Consider the following 18,559-nt stretch of genomic DNA (forward strand, 5'->3'; position numbering starts at 1 on the left):
CCCCCCCCCCCCCAGGAACCCGGGGCCGGCTCACGCTGCCTGCTTCCGCCGGCACAGAGGTGGTTTAAACCACGTCGGCGGGCGAGGCCTGACAGCGGCGGGACTTCGGCCCATCCTGGGCCGGAGAATCACCACGGGGGGCCCGCCGACCGGCGGGGCGTGATTCCCGCCCCCGCTGATTCCCGGGTGGCGGAGAATTCCGGCCACGGCGGGGGCGGGATTTACGCCGGCCCAGGGCGATTCCCTGGCCCTGCGGGGGGTCGGAGAATTCCGCCCCAGATCTCGCCAGCAAGAAACTCGTTTCCCCACTCTCGTTGGATTTTGGTCCCACGTCACCGTTCACACTGATGGTGACACGAGCGCAAAATTCCGCCTTTTATTTCAGATTAATGGCCTTTCAGCAGAATTGAAGAAAAGTAGAAATGTAAGGTTTTTAAGCCAATGGGGGAGGGGAGAGGGAAGAAGAATAAGAAGGTTTGTGATAGGATGGAGGGCAGGAGAGATTATACAATAAAATATTTTCTGATGCAGAGAGTGGTCATGGGAAAAATAAAGAAACAATGACCCAGACAAGGCGGGAATGATATATATGCAACATGAAGGGATAAAGAAAGAATCACGCTAACAAAACAAAAACAAGATGGAGGCAGAGGTTACGATTTGAAGTTGTTGAGCTCAATATTGAGTCCAGAAGGCTGTAGAGTGCAGGATGAAAGAAGAGGTGTTGCTCCTTGAGCTTGTGTTGAGCTTCATTAGAACACTGCAGGCCAAGGACAGAAAGGTCAGGGTGGGAACAAGGTGGGGAATTGAAATGACAAATGACAGGTTGCTCGTTGCTTGTGGACTGAACTGAGGGGTCCCGTAAAGCTGTCACCCAGTTGACCTTTGGTCTGCCCAATGCAGAGGAGACCACCTGTGAGCAGTCAGTAGAATTTACTAAATTGAAAGATGTACAATTAAATCATTGTGAGATTATCAGCTTCGGTAGCAAAAATAGGAATTATTTGATTGGGTGTAAATTGAGAGAGGTGGATACTCAGCGAGACCTTGGTGCCCTTGTGCATCAGTCGCTGAAAGTAAGCGTGCAGGTACAGCAGGCAGTAAAGATGGCAAATGGTATGTTGGCCTTCATAGGGAGAGGATTGGAGTGTAGGAATAGGGATGTTTCACTGCAATTGTTTAGGCTATTGGTGAGGCCACACCTGGAGTATTGTGTGCAGTTTGGTGTCTGATGTGTTAGGCAGGTTGGTTCGACGTTGACTGCAACGGGATGCAGTGAAGCTAGAAACAGACGTCTGACACAGGAGATGATCTAACACTGTTTTATTTAACTATGGACTGCTGTACATGTTCAGCTGTGGATTGACACTCTACTAATCTAACTGATGACCTCTTACTGGCTTGACCAGACTTACTAGCTACCGCATGGTGATAGTGCTCACTAGCTTGTGCACTCTGACTGTCTCAGTAGCTGGGTCCTGAGAGAGGGAGAGTCTTAATGCCCTGTGGGCTTTATAGTTGTGATGTCCTGTCTGGTGATTGGTTGTTCTGTGTTGTGTGTTCATTGGTCATCCTGTGTGTCAATCACTGCCTGTCTGCATCTCATTAAATACATGAGTGGATTTTATGACAGTGTCTTCCTGAGGAAGAATGTTCTTGCTATGGAGGGAGTGCAGTGAAGCTTTACCAGGCTGATTCCTGGGATGGCAGGACTGTCATATGAACTGAGACTAAATTGGTTAGGATTATATTCATTGGAGTTTAGAACAGTGAGAAGAGATCTCATCAAAATTTACAAAACTTTAACAGGATTGAACAGGGTAGATTCAGATAGAATGTTCCCGAGAGTGGGGGAGTCCAGAATTAGGGATCATGGTTTGAGGAGAAGGGGTAAACCTTTTAGGACTGAGGTGAGGAGAAATTTCTTCACCCAGAGAGCGGTGAATCTGTGGAATTCGTGACCATAGAAAGTAGTTGAGGCCAAAACATTGTGTAATTTCAAGAAGGAATTGGATACAGCTCTTGGGGCTAAAGGGATCAATGGATATGGGAGGGGGGAGGTGGGATCAGGGTAATTGAATTTAATGATCAGCCGTGATCATGATGAATGGCAGAGCAGGCTCGAAGGGCCGAATGGCCTCCTGCTGCTTCTATTTTCTCTGTTTCTATGATTATTTGGGCCTCGGATGCTGAGAAGGGAGGAGCTGAGAGGACAAGATTTGCATCTCCTGCTCTTGCACGGAAAAGTGGGGTAGGGAAGGGAGGGGGTGTTAAGGGTGACTGACAAAGGGCGGCATGGTGGTGCAGTGGTTAGCACTGGGTTGGACCTGGGTTGGATCCCGGCCCCGGGTCACGGTCTGTGTGGAGTCTGCACATTCTCCCCGTGGTGTGCATGGATCTCACCCCCACAACCCAAAAAAGATGTGCAGGGTAGGTGGATTGGCCACAATAAATTGCCCTTTCATTGGAAAAAAAAAAGAATTGAGTGCTCTAAATTTATTTTTATAAAGGGTGACTGAGGAGTGGATTTCTGTACTTGACTGAGTGAGCAAACGTATTGAGAAACAACTGTACAGCTTCAAAATGGAGCCCCCATGCGTTCTAAAATTCTCTCCAGATTTTTTTGCTAAATGTAAATACTGAACTTCACTGAGACTGCACAGTTTCAAACATCCACAAACCTGGAACTGTGCCCAAGATCTCCTCGACCAGAAAATAGCTAACAACAAACACATTTATCAGAGCTATTACAGAACTATACTCTCACAGTAAAGAACTTATGAATACAGATAATAAAAGGAACCTGCCAAGCTCCACTTTTTGACTACTCCAATACCTGGGAGTTAAAGAGATCACACGACAGGCTGACACACATCAGAGGGAAGCTGAGAGTAAATACCAGGCGCACACAATTAATGTTTTCAGTTTTCAACTTATGTTTGTGTTGACGTTGCCATGCTTGATTTTGGCAAGGTTTTGATGAATTAGCATGAATGGAAGCTATGTGAGAAGATGCTCACAGTGTCTGGAGATGATGATAGGAAGGAGAAACGTGCTGGGTGGACAAGGTAGTCTTGTGTATCTGATTACAATACAATAATATCCTTTTATTGTCACAAGTATGAAGTTACTGTGAAAAGCCCCTAGTCGCCACATTCCGGCGCCTGTTCGGGTAAGCCGATACGGGAATTGAACCCGCGCTGCTGGCCTTGTTCTGCATCACAAACCAGCTGTCTATCCCGCTGAGCTAAACTAGCTCAGGATTAGGATGAACATCTCTTGCAGCTGGCAATGGGTTGCCCACTAGAAGCCCTCCTCTTGCTCACCCTGAAGCTGCCTTTAGGTGTCTTCAACCTCCAGGACTCTGTAAAGAGATCAATTTGCAAGGCAAAGTTATGAAAAATATCATCATGATGCCTGATGTCCGAGCCAGACTTCATTGCTGTACATCTCCGGAATGAGCCAGACACCTGCAGCACCTCCCGGATTCAGTAGTTTTACTGCCATAGAATTACACTTCTCTGTGAGGGTGTAACAATGTGGGACGTTCATGTGACAGACAGGTAGATCAGACTGGTGGAGAAGATGTTTAATTGTGTGTATTTACAATATGTGTAAATACACACAATTATACACACAATGTCCCCCTTACTATCTACTATCTACTACACCTATGCCAAATTAAGCATCATCTATTTTCCTACTCTCCTGTTGCCTATCGCATCTTCTGGGTATTACCCCGGACAGCACATGAATGACCTCGGATGGCCCAGCCTTGTCTGATGTTGATCCTGCAAGACATGGGGTGAGATCCTGGGAAGGACTGGTCTATGGGAGAGGGGTGATTCCCTTGCTATAGGATCTACATTGCATTAGACTCTCACTTGTGTACCGCATGCCGAACTCCATCACAGACACTGCCCCCATCCCTGGCCACCCCCGAGAGTTGCAGGGCCCTTTCCTCTGAGGGGTATGGACCCAAGGGATTTCCCCTCAAATCTTCTGCCGTTCCCGGCAATTATGGGCCGCCTTGATCTTGGGGCACAGAGAGGACATGGTGAGGCGCAGGGAGGTGGAGTTTTGGGGAGTTTTCAGCTGTTGGCATGTACGGTTTGCAAGGCTCCTGGCCAAAGTGGACAATACATGTGTTGGAGGTTTGTGGAAGGGAATTGTAAGGGAGATGTAGGCAGGTTGGGGGCTGATGTGAGGGGTGAGGCACGGGTGTGATGTCTGGGGCACAGAGGCGGTGACTCATCGAGCTGCCTGAAAGGAGTTTGTTCATCTTCTTATGGCATAGCGTGCCAATCCTGCTGAGGATGGCACTACTGACAGCCCCTGCCACCTCATTCCAGGTATTGCTGAGAATGGTGGGCCTGAGTCTCCGCCCTACCCTGAGGAAGAGGGTGTCACCCCCCCCCCCCCCCCACCTTTCTCAATGGCATCCCGCATTCTGTCAATCTCTGAATCCCAGGATGTGGGAGCTGCTCTTCGTGCAGCCATTGTCTTGGCTGGGATGACGGTCTGTGGTGAGCGGGAGTGCTGAATGCAAATCCCGACCCCAGCGAATCCGACGTCAGCGGGGCTGGGAATTGCTTGGGCTGGCCCATTTGCGTGACCTGAATTTCTCCTGGCTGGCGTTCCCAGCGGGAGCGCGCAGTTCCCGCGACTCAACTCCAGCGGCAGCACTTAGTGCCCAGAACGGAGATTCCAGTCCCTGTAATCTGTATTTCTCCAGCTCAAACTGAGGTGCCAATCAAAGAGTCAACGTAGCCAATTCAATGGGGAGGACGTCTGGCCCTGGGTGTTAACCCATCAAGTCTAATTAGCCTATAATTTTCCAGCATTATCTCCTTCCATTTTTTCTCAATATCAATGTGACATATATTCTCCAGTCTTTGGTACATTTTCCATCTCCAATACAATTTGAACATTTATGCATTTTTTTCCTTTTGTAATTTTATTTGGCGTTTCATTATGGCAGGCATATCTGAGGGCATGTACCCTGAGAAAGGTTTTATTTCGACACTTCATTTGGGGCATTTTGAGAAGTCGCAATAAATTATATTCTTTAGTGGCAATTGTAGAATTGTAAAATGTGCCACTGTGGGTGTATCTACACCACACGGACGGCAATGATTTGAGAAGACTGCCCCCCTTCCCCAATCCCTCCTCCTCCCCGCCCATACTCCTTTTACACCTAGTTGGAATGTATTTGATTGTGCCTTAGCTTCAAACTGCCGGTCAATTACTTTTGCAACCAACTAATGTTGATCTGAAATGATTTTGACAACACGCAGCCTCTCAGATACATCAATTCAGACTGAAGCCTGAATCATTCCTTTACTGTAAAGGTTGGCTCACACACACTTTGGACTTGCCCAGCTTTCAGTGGTGAGTTACAACAAGGCCAGGAAACCCAGGGACCCAGCGTTGAATTTAACAGTGTGTGTAATTGAGCGATTAACAAATGTTGAGTGCCAACGTGCCTCTCCTGAGGGTGTTACTTGCACAAGGCCTAATGCACTTTAATAAGGAAGTCAACAGGTCGGAACTGACTTCCCAACGTTGTCAATTTTGTTGCTTACAGCATTGCCACGTCAACCCCCCCCCCCCCCCCCCCCCCCCCCCCCCCTCCGCCTGCCTGCAGGTTCAAATTCAGCCCTATGATTCCATTCAGATATAGGAATGTGGCCAGGACTGAAAGATCCAAAACATGTTGAGAAAATGATAGGTTCAGTTTTTTTGAACTGCAGGTCAAGTAACCTGCAAGTGCTCTGCTCAACATTGTGAAGGGCATCTCAGGTAGATAATAAAACAAATTCCAAGTTTCAAATTCTGGTGTTTGTACTTGGAATTCTGTGACAACTTCAGAAGTTCAGGGCGGCACGGTAGCACAGTGGGTAGCACTGTTGCTTCACAGCTCCAGGATCCCAGGTTCGCTTCACGTCTTGGGTCACTGTCTGTGCTGAGTTTACACGTTCTCCCTGTGTCTGCGTGGGTTTCCTCCGGGTGCTCCAGTTTCCTCCCACAAGTCCCGAAAGACGTGCCATTAGGTAATTTGGGCATTCTGAATTCTCCCACTGTGCACCCAGACACAGGCGACTGGAGGATTTTCACAGTAACTTCATTGCCCGTGTTAATGTAAGCATACTTGTGACAATAAAGATTATTATTATAAAGTGGTAAGTGCCTGATTTGAGGCTAACTGCCTATACTGGACACTTGATTACTCTGATGCGACATGGTGCGATATTAGAAAGCTTCTCAAACCCTTTGGAAAAGACACCAGGTATAACGTGCACATTTCAGAGAGGTACTAGTTACAGTGCTGAATATGGAAAATGGCACAAGTAAACTCTTTCGCATTCCATACACTCATTAACATTTGCATGGATGCAGATTGGTTGATGTGGTATCTGATTTCCATAGAGTTACAGTTATGCTTGAGGACATTTATGTGGTTTAGAACCAGGATGCACTAAAATAAAAACTTGCACTTGCATTGTTCAAATGTCTCATATTGCTTCCCATGCTGAATTTCTTACCCCACTTAGTAAAGGTGGTGGTTGCATCTCTTGTTCCGATGACAGGGAAGTGGGACCTAGGCCCCAAGCCTTTGTCCCCAACCTGCTTCTAGTTGTGCTGCTGTCCCTGCTCCCAGGGTTGTCCAATAAGTTAGCATGGGGGGCTAGGGGTAGAGCTGCCAATGGGCCGAAATGCAGCAAATCAAAGGAGAGATCCTGGAAGAGGTTTATTGTCCAGTGCTGAAGATGCGCATGCCCTGCTGCAGGGCATCAATGTTCCTGGTTGTGGTGATAAGCCTGTAAGCAATATCATAAATGGCTGGTGGTGCGACCTCCCAACCAGCAGGTGGCGGTACAGACCCACTATGCGGTCGCACGGCAGTGGTCATGTGACAAGGCACTCCAAAATAAGTGGGAGCACATCCGGCCTTCAGCGGATGGTTGTAAGACATGCAAGTAAACAGGCATGCTAGGTGTAGTTCCAGAGGAACTCTATGATTAAGAAGCTACATGATAACTTGCTCTGTAAAAGATCGTTGTCTTACCACGTGTGATTCAATAAAGATCCTAGTTTCGACAAGTCAAGTCGTTTGGTAGATTCTTTGCTAAACATCAAACACCAAATACAACACTGGTGAGTTCCCATTCGCTGACGAGATCAAGAGCTCCCCACCCCACTCTCAGCTCTACTGCAAGCTGAAAGCTGGGCCACGCTGGGTTAGATTACTGGGCACCATTGTAGTGACTGTCAAGCCCCAACTTCTCAGGAATAATCAAGGTCATTGTACCCGTTTCTGGGGAAAGGGGGCTTTGTAATCAGAGTGGCTCCAGCTGCCAAGGAGGTACAGATAGCGTAACTCTATATTGTACTCCAGCTAAGAGGGTGGAATAGATTACACTTCCTGCCCCTTGTTCTGACTGAAAGAGTTATCCATAGAATTCCTACAGTGCAGAAGAAGGTCATTTGGCCCATCAAGCCTACACAGCCCCTCTGCAAGAGCACCCTATCTAAGCCCAAACCCCCACCCTATCCCCGGAGCCCCACATCTTTGGACACTAAGGGCAATTTAGCATGGCCAATCCAGCCATCCTGCACATCTTTGGACTGTGGTAGGAAACCGGAGCACCCGGAGGAAACTCTCACAGACCCGCAGAGGACACTTATCATCCAACTTAATAGCTTAATCCCGATTTCCCCTCCATATCCTTTGATCCCCTTCGCCCTCAGTGCTATATCTAACTGTTTCTTGAAAACATACAATGTTTTCAATGTCCTCAACTATTTCCTATGGTAACAATTCCACAAGCTCACCACTCTGAAGAAATTACTCATCTCTGACCTAAATGGTCTACCCCGTATCCTCAGACTACGACCTCTGTTTCTGTACACTCCCACCATCGGGAAAATCTTTCCTGCATCTACCCTGTCAAGTCCTGTTGGAATATTATAGGTTTCTATGAGATCCCCCCCCCCCCCCCCCCCATTCTTCTGAACTCCAGCGAATACAACCCTAACTGATTCAATCTCTCATACGTCAGTCCCACCATCCCAGGAATCACCCGAGAAATCCTTTGCTGCACTCCCTCTAGAGCAAGAACATCCTTCCTCAGATAAGGGCAGCACGGTAGCATAGTGGTTAGCATAAATGCTTCACAGCTCCAGGGTCCCAGGTTCGATTCCCGGCTGGGTCACTGTCTGTACGGAGTCTGCACGTCCTCCCCGTGTGTGCGTGGGTTTCCTCCGGGTGCTCCGGTTTCCTCCCACAGTCCAAAGATGTGCGGGTTAGGTAGATTGACCATGCTAAATTGCCCTTAGTGTCCTAAAAAATAAGTTTAATGGGAGGGGGGGGGTTGTTGGGTTACTGGTATAGGGTGGATACGTGGGTTTGAGTAGGGTGATCATTGCTCGCCACAACATCGAGGGCCGAAGGGCCTGTTCTGTGCTGTACTGTTCTATGTTCTATGTCTATGTCTATGACATGCCACACAGTCAGTCGCCCGTGGTCGGAATCGAACCCGGGTCTGTGGCGCTGTGAGGCAGTAGTGCTAACTGCTGTGCCACCGTGCCACCCTGCTGGCTATGGTGAGCCCAGTGCCAGCATATCCTTCCTAGTCCCGCTGTCTGAGCTGCTTCTGATAGGTGCAATTAAAATTGCTACATTGTCAATATTTCCACATTCCCCCCACCCCATCACCAATTCTATGAATCAATGTGCTACCATGCATTACTCAGACTGGAGTTGCAAACTACTCCCTGTGATTGACAAAGTGGCTGCTGGAGTGAGTATGGTAATCCTTGCTTCTTCAGAGTGTATGTGACTCAGTTTGAGGTTGCTGACACCAAAATTAATTGCAGAATAACCGTACCCGTGATATTTAAAAAAAAAAATACAGTTAGTCATGTGTAATTGTGAGCAATCTTTTTTTAAAGCTTTTTTAAAAATTGTATTTTTACTAGATGGCGTTTGGGAGGCTGACTCACCAATGACTCAAAGTCAAGCCCCCAGCTGCTATATGCATTGAGCCATCTCAGCAATGCTGTACTCTGATTGAAGACAGTACTAATTTGCACTGCTCAAAAAGAGAGTGACCACAGACACAACAGCCAGAAACCACCACTGATTTATAGTGAGCGTCATAGTTTGCACAAAAAGGAGAAGAGCTGAAACTCTAATGGGAGGCAGTCTGTGGGAAGACAGGATCTGCTCAATGTTTAGAACCAGCCTCTGCTATTTGAGATATTCTCTGTTTAGGGAAAGCAGCCTGCTGTTGTGAGTGAATGTGTGCAGACGGGTACCTCCAGTAAACGACAGGAACCCGCCACAATGCAGAACCAGCAGGCTGCCTCTCTCAGCACCGAGATTTGGTCTTTTTTGTGTGTCTGCTGAGCATCGAGCCGCAGACACACCACACCTACAAATGCTGCAGGCACTGTTGTCAAGAAATTGTTTTCAATTCTGTGGAAATACAATACACACCCAGAAACTGAGCTGTGGGTAAGAGGAGATTTATTCTTCATAAAAAAAGGCATGATAATCATCGCACGATCATCTCTCTCCTTCTGTTCACTGCTGACACTGAATTCAAAACACGGTTCAAAACACAAAACACCTCACAAGCCCTTATTCCAGCAAAATCATCCTTCAATTAATAAGTCACATGCGCTCCACTTCATTAACGATCGATGAAGCCATGACAGATAAACCTCTCTAAAAGTACATTGTGACCCACCTTCTGACTGCCTAGAAACCATCAATCAACAGAGACCGGCGGTTTAGTAAATGACTTCCTGGTTCAGTATGGGGCACGACTACTTTCTGCTGTAACCAGTTTAAGCCATTGGTGAGCCGCTTTTAATGGGGCATTTCACGCTCTAGTCCCATAGGGGCCCTGCTCCCAAATCTTGTCAGCACAGTGGTTAGGGTTAGCACTGTGGCCTCTCAGCCCCAGGGACGAGGTTCAATTTTGACCTCGGGTGTCTGTGTGGAGTTTGCACCTTTTACCTGTGTCAGCGTGGGATTCCTCCGGGTGCTCCGGTTTCCTCCCACGATCCAAAGGTGCACAGGTTAGGTGGATTGGCCATGCTAAATTGCCCCTTAGTGTCCAAAGGTGTGCAGGTTAGGTGGGGTTATGAGGATAGGGCAGGGGATGGGCCGAGGTGCTCTTTCAGAGAGTCAGTGCAGACTTGATGGGCCAAATGGCCTCCTCCTGCACTTTAGGAATTCAATGGTTCATTAGCATATCCCACGGCTCAAAGAACTCGTTCCCTGAATTTCGGGCCCGCAGGCCCCGAAATGCTGCAGCCTGTATGCCCTCATGGGGGCGGCCATCTTGAGATCCATCCCCTTCAAACTCTGAAACTCACCTCAACGACTACGAACTCAGAGGGCAGTCATCACGGGGCCACTCCAGCACAGCTGATCGAGCCGCCGACTACCCGCAACTCAGCGCAGTCACTCTGGACCAATCGCGCCCGAAGCATCTGCGAAACTCGATGGCGACGGTCCAAATTAATGGGTACAGCACGCCGTGCCTTTTCGACTCCAGGAGCACTGAGAGTTTCGTACACCCAGATCTGGTAAGATGCTGTTCGCTCCCCGTTTTCCCCGCGCGGCAAACTATCTCCCTCGCTTTGGGCACCCACTCTGTCCAGATCCAAGGGCGCACTGCCGCGACTCTCACAATCCAAGGTGCTAGCTATTCCAAATTCCAGCTCTACGTCCTGCCCAAACTCTGCGCCCCACTCTTATTAGGCCTTGATTTCCAGTGTAACCTCAAGAGTCTCACCTTCAGTTTCGGCGGGCCCCTACCCCCACTCACTATCTGCAGCCTAGCCACGCTGCGAATCTCCCCCCCTCCTCTCTTTGCCAATCTTACCCAGACTGTAAACCCGTAGCCACTTGCAGCCGGCGGTACAGCCTGCAGGATAGGGTGTTCAGCAGATCAGAGGTCCTAAGGCTTCTCAGTGAGGGGATCATAGAGGCCAGCAACAGCCCCTGGAGAGCTCAGGTGGTGGTCGTCAAGACCGGGGAAAAATTCCGCATTGTCGCAGACTATAGTCAGACCATAAATAGATTTACGCTCCTCGACGCGTATCCCCTCCCCAGGATTGCAGACATGGTAAATCAGATCGCCCAGTATCGGCTCTTTTCCACGGTGGATCTGAAGTCTGCATACCACCAGCTCCCAATCCGCCCGGAGGACCGCCATTACATGGCATTCGAGGCCGATGGCCGCCTCTTTCATTTCCTCCGGGTTCCGTTCGGCGTCACTAACGGGGTTTCGGTGTTCCAACGAGCAATGGACCGAATGGTGGACCAGTACGGGCTGCGGGCCACGTTCCCGTACTTGGATAACGTTACCATCTGCGGCTATGACCAGCAGGACCACGACGCCAACCTCTACCGTTTTTTCCAGACGGCTCAGAAACTAAACCTCACCTATAACAAGGAGAAATGCGTTTTCCGCACGACCAGACTAGCCATCCTCGGCTATGTCATGGAAAACGGAGTTCTGCCGTATGCTCTTAGAACTCCCTCTCCCTCATTGTCCCAAGGTCCTCAAACGGTGCTTGGGATTATTTTCGTATTATGCCCAGTGGGTCCCTCAATATGCGGACAAAGCCCGCCCACTCTTTAAGGCCACACAATTTCCCCTGTCAGCTGAGGCGCGCCAGGCCTTCGACGGCATCAAGGAGGACATCGCCAAAGCGGCCATGCGGGCGGTGGATGAATCCACCCCCTTTCAGGTTGAGAGCGACGCCTCAGAGGTAGCTCTTGCAGCCACTTTAAATCAGGCAGGGAGACCAGTCGCATTTTTCTCCCGTACCCTCTCCGCTTCGGAGCTCCAACACTCGGCAGTCGAAAAAGAAGCACAAGCCATTGTGGAGGCTATTCGTCACTGGAGGCACTACCTCGCAGGTAGGAGGTTCACCCTCATCACAGACCAAAGATCGGTTGCCTTCATGTTTGACAACTCGCAAAGGGGTAAAATTAAAAACGATAAAATTCTGCGGTGGAGGATCGAACTCTCCACCTATAGCTATGATATTAAGTATCGACCGGGGAAGCTTAACGAGCCCCCAGATGCCCTATCCCGCGGGACATGCACCAGCGCGCAGAACGACTGCCTGAAAGTCATCCACAACGACTTCTGTCACCCGGGGGTCACCCGGCTCGCCCACTACATCAAAGCCCGAAATCTGCCTTTCTCCAGTCAGGAGGTAAAAGCCATCACCAGAGACTGCCCGATCTGCGCGGAGTGCAAACCACACTTCTATAGACCAGACAGGACCCACCTGGTCAAGGCTTCTAGGCCCTTTGAACGCCTCGCAATCGATTTCAAAGGGCCGCTCCCCTCAACTAACAGGAACGCTTACTTCCTAAACATCATAGATGAGTTCTCCCGCTTCCCCTTTGCTATCCCGTGCCCCGATATGACCTCCCACACAGTCATTAGGGCCCTGCATAGTATCTTCACCCTGTTTGGTTTCCCCAGCTACGTACACAGCGACCGGGGTTCGTCCTTCATGAGCGACGAGCTGCGTCAGTACCTGCTCGACAAGGGCATCGCCTCGAGCAGGACTACCAGCTACAACCCCAGGGGGAACGGGCAGGTGGAGAGGGAGAATGCGACGGTCTGGAAGACCGTCCTACTGACCCTCCGGTCCAGGAATCTCCCAGTCTCCCATTGGCAGGATGTCCTTCCAGATGCGCTCCACGCTATTAGGTCACTCTTATGCACCATGACCAACCAGACCCCTCACGAGAGGCTCTTTATCTTTTCCAGGGGCACTACCACGGGGGTCTCACTTCCGGCATGGCTGAAGACTCCGGGCCCTGTACTCCTGAGGAAGCACGTCAGGGCGCACAAAACTGACCCCCTTGTACCGAAGGTGCGCTTGCTCCACTCCAACCCCCAGTACGCCTTCGTAGAGTTCCCTGACGGCCGTCAGGACACCGTATCCCTCCGGGGCCTTGCACCCGCCGGGTCCAGCATCTCCTCTATCACTGCAGAGGTACCCCTCACCCTACACCCCATCCAGCCGCCCCCTCGCGCTCCTGAGCCCACCAGCTCGCTACATTTGTTTCGCGCACCCGTACCGGCTAACCCCCAGCGCCCCCAGTCCCCAGTCGAACCAGACGGGTATGGAACTCGGACGGAATCACCCCCGGAGTCCGCCATTGTACCCCAACCCACAACACCCATCCAGCCACCACAAGAGGCTGCAACCCCGGTGCTCCGCAGATCGCAGCGGACGACTCGACCATCGGACAGACTCAATTTATGAACCACTACCCCTGCCGGACTTGATTTTTTTGCAGGGGGTGAATGTGGTGAATGTAACTCTGTAATTCACACTGTGATATATATATGAGACCGTACGATTGTAAGCACAGTTGCGTTGCCCGACCACTAGGTGGAGTAGCTCTGGGAATGCTTAGAAGTTTGTACAGGGCTCCACCCTTGGCTCCACCCACGGCTCCTCCCCCTGGACTGCTGTATAAATACCAATGCCCAGAGCCAGCCGACCAGTTCATCGAGAGTTCAACGTGTAACAGGCTGGCTCTGTAGTAAGTAGATTAAAACCACTGTTCATATCTCAAAGCACGTGTCTAGTGAATTGATGGTCTCATCACCTCATGCAGATGCCTAGAAATGCCATGAGAACAATCCAGGATGATTATCCTTAAATTTACCTTTTCCTTGTGGGAATAGGAGTCATTGAAAGCCACATCGCCCCAGTATCTAGTATCTCTAATCCTGCCTGCTGACCCAATGTTCTCAACTGTACTTGTCTGTTTGCCACTAACAGAGGGGCTAAGGTGGCAGGAAATTCCTGCTCGTGTTACCGAACAGTATGAGTGAAAACTAAAAGGCCAGCTCATGTGCGATAGGCGGAACGGAATACACCAACCTTCCAGGTTACCAGCTCACCCCAATTCTCTTTAAACTCAGCACCTTCCTCTCATTCCCATCTGTCTGTCCGTGGCCTGCTGCAATTATCCAGTTAAACCTGGATCAAGCTGGAGGAGCAACACCTCACCTTCTGGTTGGGAACGTTACATACCTCGGGACTTCACATTGAGTTGGGCAGTTTTAGATTGTGATCTTTCCCCTCCTTCTGAAACCCCCCCCTTTTTTAAATATCCCACGCACGTATTGCCTAAATGCAAATCCCCCCTCCCCCCAAACACACACACATATATACACCAGGGCGGTATTCTCCCCTACCCGGCGGGGCGGGGGGTCCCGGTGTAGCGGAGTGGCGCCAACCACTCTGGCGTCGGGACTCCCCAAAGGTGCGGAATTCTCACCTTTAGGGGCTCAGCCCGCACGGAGTGGCTGGCTGAAAGGCCTTCGCCGGTCGGCGTGAGTCTGCGCATGCACCGGAGCGCCAACGGCCGCTGACTTCACCACCGACGCATGCACGGTGGAGGGGGTCTCTTCCGCCTCCGCCATGGTGGAGGCCGTGGCGGCAGCGGAGGAAAAGGAGTGCCCCCACGGCACAGGCCCGCCCTCCGATCGGTGGGCCCCGATCGCGGGTCAGGCTACCGTGGGGGCACCCCCCGCGGTCTGATCGCCCCGCGCCCCGCCCCCCCAGGACCCCGGGGCCCGCTCACGCCGCCTGCTCCCGCTGGCACAGAGGTGGTTTAATCCACGCCGGCGGGAGAGGACTGACAGCGGCGGGACTTCGGCCCATCGCAGGCTGGAGAATCGCCGCGGAGGGCCCGCCGACTGGCGGGGCACGATTCCCACCACCGCCGATTCCCGGGTGGCGGAGAATTCTGGCCACAGCGGGGGCGGGATTTACAAAGGCCCCGGATGATTCCCCGACCCTGCGGGGGGTAGGAGAATTCCGCCCAGGTCACCTGTCTTTGGTTCTTAAAGTTGCTACTTTTTGTTGCAATCTCTCACAGCTCCACTTTAATATCCAACACATTCTCCCCTCCCTTCAGTTCTGAGGAAGAGCCAAAGGACTCGAAACGTCAACTCTGTTTCTCTCCTTACAGATACTGGCAGACCTGCTGAGCTTTTTCAGAATCCTCTGTTCTTGTTACAGATTCCAGCATCCGCAGTACTTTGCTGATTTCACCCTGATTCTCTGTTAAGAGCATTACTCTTACTTTTTTTTATATAAATATTTTTATTCTCCATTTTCACATTTTCCTTCAAAATTTACACCCCACCCACAGACAGTAAACGGTAACAAATACAAAATCAGTCCCCTTAACAATAACAACGATCCCATCCTCCCACCGCCCCGAACAACGGCCCACCTGTCAATACATGCATCCAATAAAACAAACCCTCCCACAGTGGAAACAAAAAACAAAGGAGTGTGGTAGTATGACTAGAGGTCCTACGGTACCTGGGAGTGCTGAGTCACCATTGGTGGAGAAGGCTTGCTGCTCATTGGCCCAATGGTTTGTATTTCATTGGTCAGAGTGTAAGGTAGCTCCGCCCAGTGAGGCGGAGTGTAAGAGCCCGTGTTTCCCAGCAGCCTGCCTTTTCTGTACTCGAGCTGCTGGGGAAACATCTTGTCAATTAAAGCCTTCAATTTGGACTACATCCTCGTTTCAGTAGTTATTGATTGCGCATCAAGGAGAAAAATAAAAAAAGGAGTCCGGGACTGCCCATGGTCACCATAGAGTCCACTCCTCACCCTCCCCCAGCCCACACTCAATGCCGTCCAACCTCTGAAAGAGTACCGTACATGATACCCAAGAGTTGTAACCCGCCCCCCCTCCAACTCCTCCCGTCCACTGCCTCTTGTAAAACTCCTTCCTTCAACCTCGGTTCCTTCCCCCAACTTTCCACCCCGTCTAGACCACTCAGACCCTGTTCTGCCAGGCTCCGATGGCCGCAGCCCCTCCCCCACCTCACTCCCGTTCACTGGCCGGCTTAAACCGGCCAGCCTGGAGCCCCCCTGCCCCCCCCCCCCAGGTCCCTTTCCCCCTTGCCCGGCCCTAGGAAAGCCCAGAAATCCCCTGTTAGCACACAAACCTCGCATATCCACCTACACCCCAAAGAGTCATCACTTCGAGTGAAAGTCCCATCACTTCCCTTGTCCAAATATATACAACATCGGCTCCTTTAGACACCCGCACGCAGTGAAACAAAAAAAAAGAAGAAAATACAGTCATGAGGTTACATCGGCACATGGCCATTTCTCAGTTCTGCCACAGTCCTTCTGCCTTCGCAAACTCCTCCGCTGCTTCTACCGTTCCAAAATAAAAGTCCTTGAGCTTGTAAGTCACCCTCAGCTTTGCTGGATATACAATGCCGCACTGCACCTTGCTAATGTACAGTGCCCTCTTCACCCGGTTGAAAGCAGCCCGCCTCCTCGCCAGCTCCATCGTAAAGTCCTGGTCTACACGTATACCAGCTCCAGCCCACTGCACCACCTGCTTCTGCTTGACCCAGCACAGGACCTTCTCCTTCACACTGTACCTACGGAAGCACAGAGTCACTATTCTTGGCGGCACACTCGCCTTTGGTACTGGCCTCCACTACCGATGAGTCCGATCTAGTTCATATTGGGAGGGATCCTCCCCCTCCCCCAATAATTTTGCCAGCATCGCAGCAAAATACTCAGTCGGCCTCGGCCCTTCAACTCCTTCGGGCAGCCCCACAATCCTCAAATTCGGTCGCCTGGATCTGTTTTCCAGGTCTTCCAATTTTCCTTGCAGATCCTTGTTAATCTCCATCACCTTCCGCATCTCCTTCCCCATCGAGGTAAGTTGATCACCGTGCTGCAATAATGTCTCCTCCACTTCCTTCAGCGCCTCCCCTTGCTTCCGCACCTCCGCCACTGCGCTCGCCAACGCCGTCATCACTGGGGAACTCGCCTCCTCCACCAGCACACTCAAAACCTCCCTCATCTCCTTCCTCATTGTCTCCATGTATTTTGTAAACTGCCTTTCGAATTCCGCAGCCATCACCTTAGTAATTTCTTCAGCCGTAAGCAATGCGGCCTCCCCGGTGCTCCAGCCGCCATTTTCCTTGGTGACCCCCGCGGTGACCTTTCTACTCCTCGACGAACTTTAAGATGTTTTCACAGCCGTTTTTTTACTGGTCCTCGACATATCCCTTCCCTGTGCTTTCTCCTGACCTTTACCCACTTCGCTGCCCCTAGGACCGGGTGTCAATCCCCGACAATGCCGTTCCCGAACGGGAGCCCTCCAACGCGTGGCTGCCTCCCGCCCGCGGCTGCCTCCCGCCCGCCATCACCAGAAGTTCCAGTCGAGCATTACTCTTACTTAATGAAAACTTTGGCTTTTGTTTTTTTTTAAATTTAGAGTACCCAATTATTTTTTTCCACTTATGGGGCAATCTAGCATGGTCAATCCACCTATCCTGCACATTTTTGGGTTGTGGGGGGGTGAAACACACGCAGACAGGGGGAGAATGTGCAAACTCCACACGGGCAGTGACTCGGGGCCGGGAACTAACCCGGGTGCTCGGAGTCGAAGGCAGCAATGAATATATTATCTGGTTGCTGTTGTTGAACAGTCCTATTGTATATCGGCGATATTGGTCCTTGCGCTGCATACCACAAGATGCAGCATTCAGCTAACAACTCTGAGCGTAACCTGCAGGCAAAGTTAGTTAATGTACCTAGTAAAGGCGGAGGAATGTTAAATAGCAGTGAACATGCCCAAACTGATCAGTGGTGCCTGGGAAAACTGCAGTGAAGCTGAAAGATTGACAGTATCATACACAGTGTGTAGGGTAAAATGCACGAAAAGCGAACACAGCCCTCCTACTAGAAAGCATGTTGTTTTTTTGTATTATTCACCGTGCAATAGCTTTATTAGAATTTCACTTGTGCTAGGAGGTTGTACCGATAATTATTCACTGTTAATTGATTACAAATGCATTTACTTTTAACTTGTTGTAATTTGATCAATTAAAACAACATAAAAGTTGTGTACCTTTTTTAATAATTTAATTTATCAAACTGCAGCTAGTTAAAAGTGAATGCATTTTTCATCAATTAATAACTATTAATATTGAATAATTATTGGTACAATCTTCTAATATATAAGGTGCCATTGGGGCACACAATTGTGATCCTGCTTGGCAGTCATTAACCAGAGCAAACAGCAAAGGTGATGCAGTTGACATGAGTGAATACAATGAATGTCTAAAACAAATAACCAAGGATTGAGGGGAAAGGTACTTTGAAACATTGATATCGTGAGAGTCTTCTGTCTTTCATCATCTTCCCCCACCTCTCTTTCTGTCCCCTCCTTCTTTTTTTCATTTTACGACCCTGACTTATTCAGATGTGATCATTCTAATTTCCCACTGCTCTATTATTTACTGAGGAACCGCCGTACAACTACTATTCTACAGGGTGTTGGAGTCCCATTGCAAGCTATACTACTGCTTTTTACTCTGTATAGTGTCTATGGTGCATTACGGTATTATTTGACATGTTTTATAGCGCATTGAGGCAGCCCAATGAAAGAGACCAATTTTCTGTTCAGAGAATGTTCAGCGAAGGCTTTTGAATTTGAGCTGTAATT

This window comes from Scyliorhinus canicula, chromosome 15, assembly GCF_902713615.1.
Source record: "Scyliorhinus canicula chromosome 15, sScyCan1.1, whole genome shotgun sequence".
Taxonomy (NCBI): domain Eukaryota; kingdom Metazoa; phylum Chordata; class Chondrichthyes; order Carcharhiniformes; family Scyliorhinidae; genus Scyliorhinus; species Scyliorhinus canicula.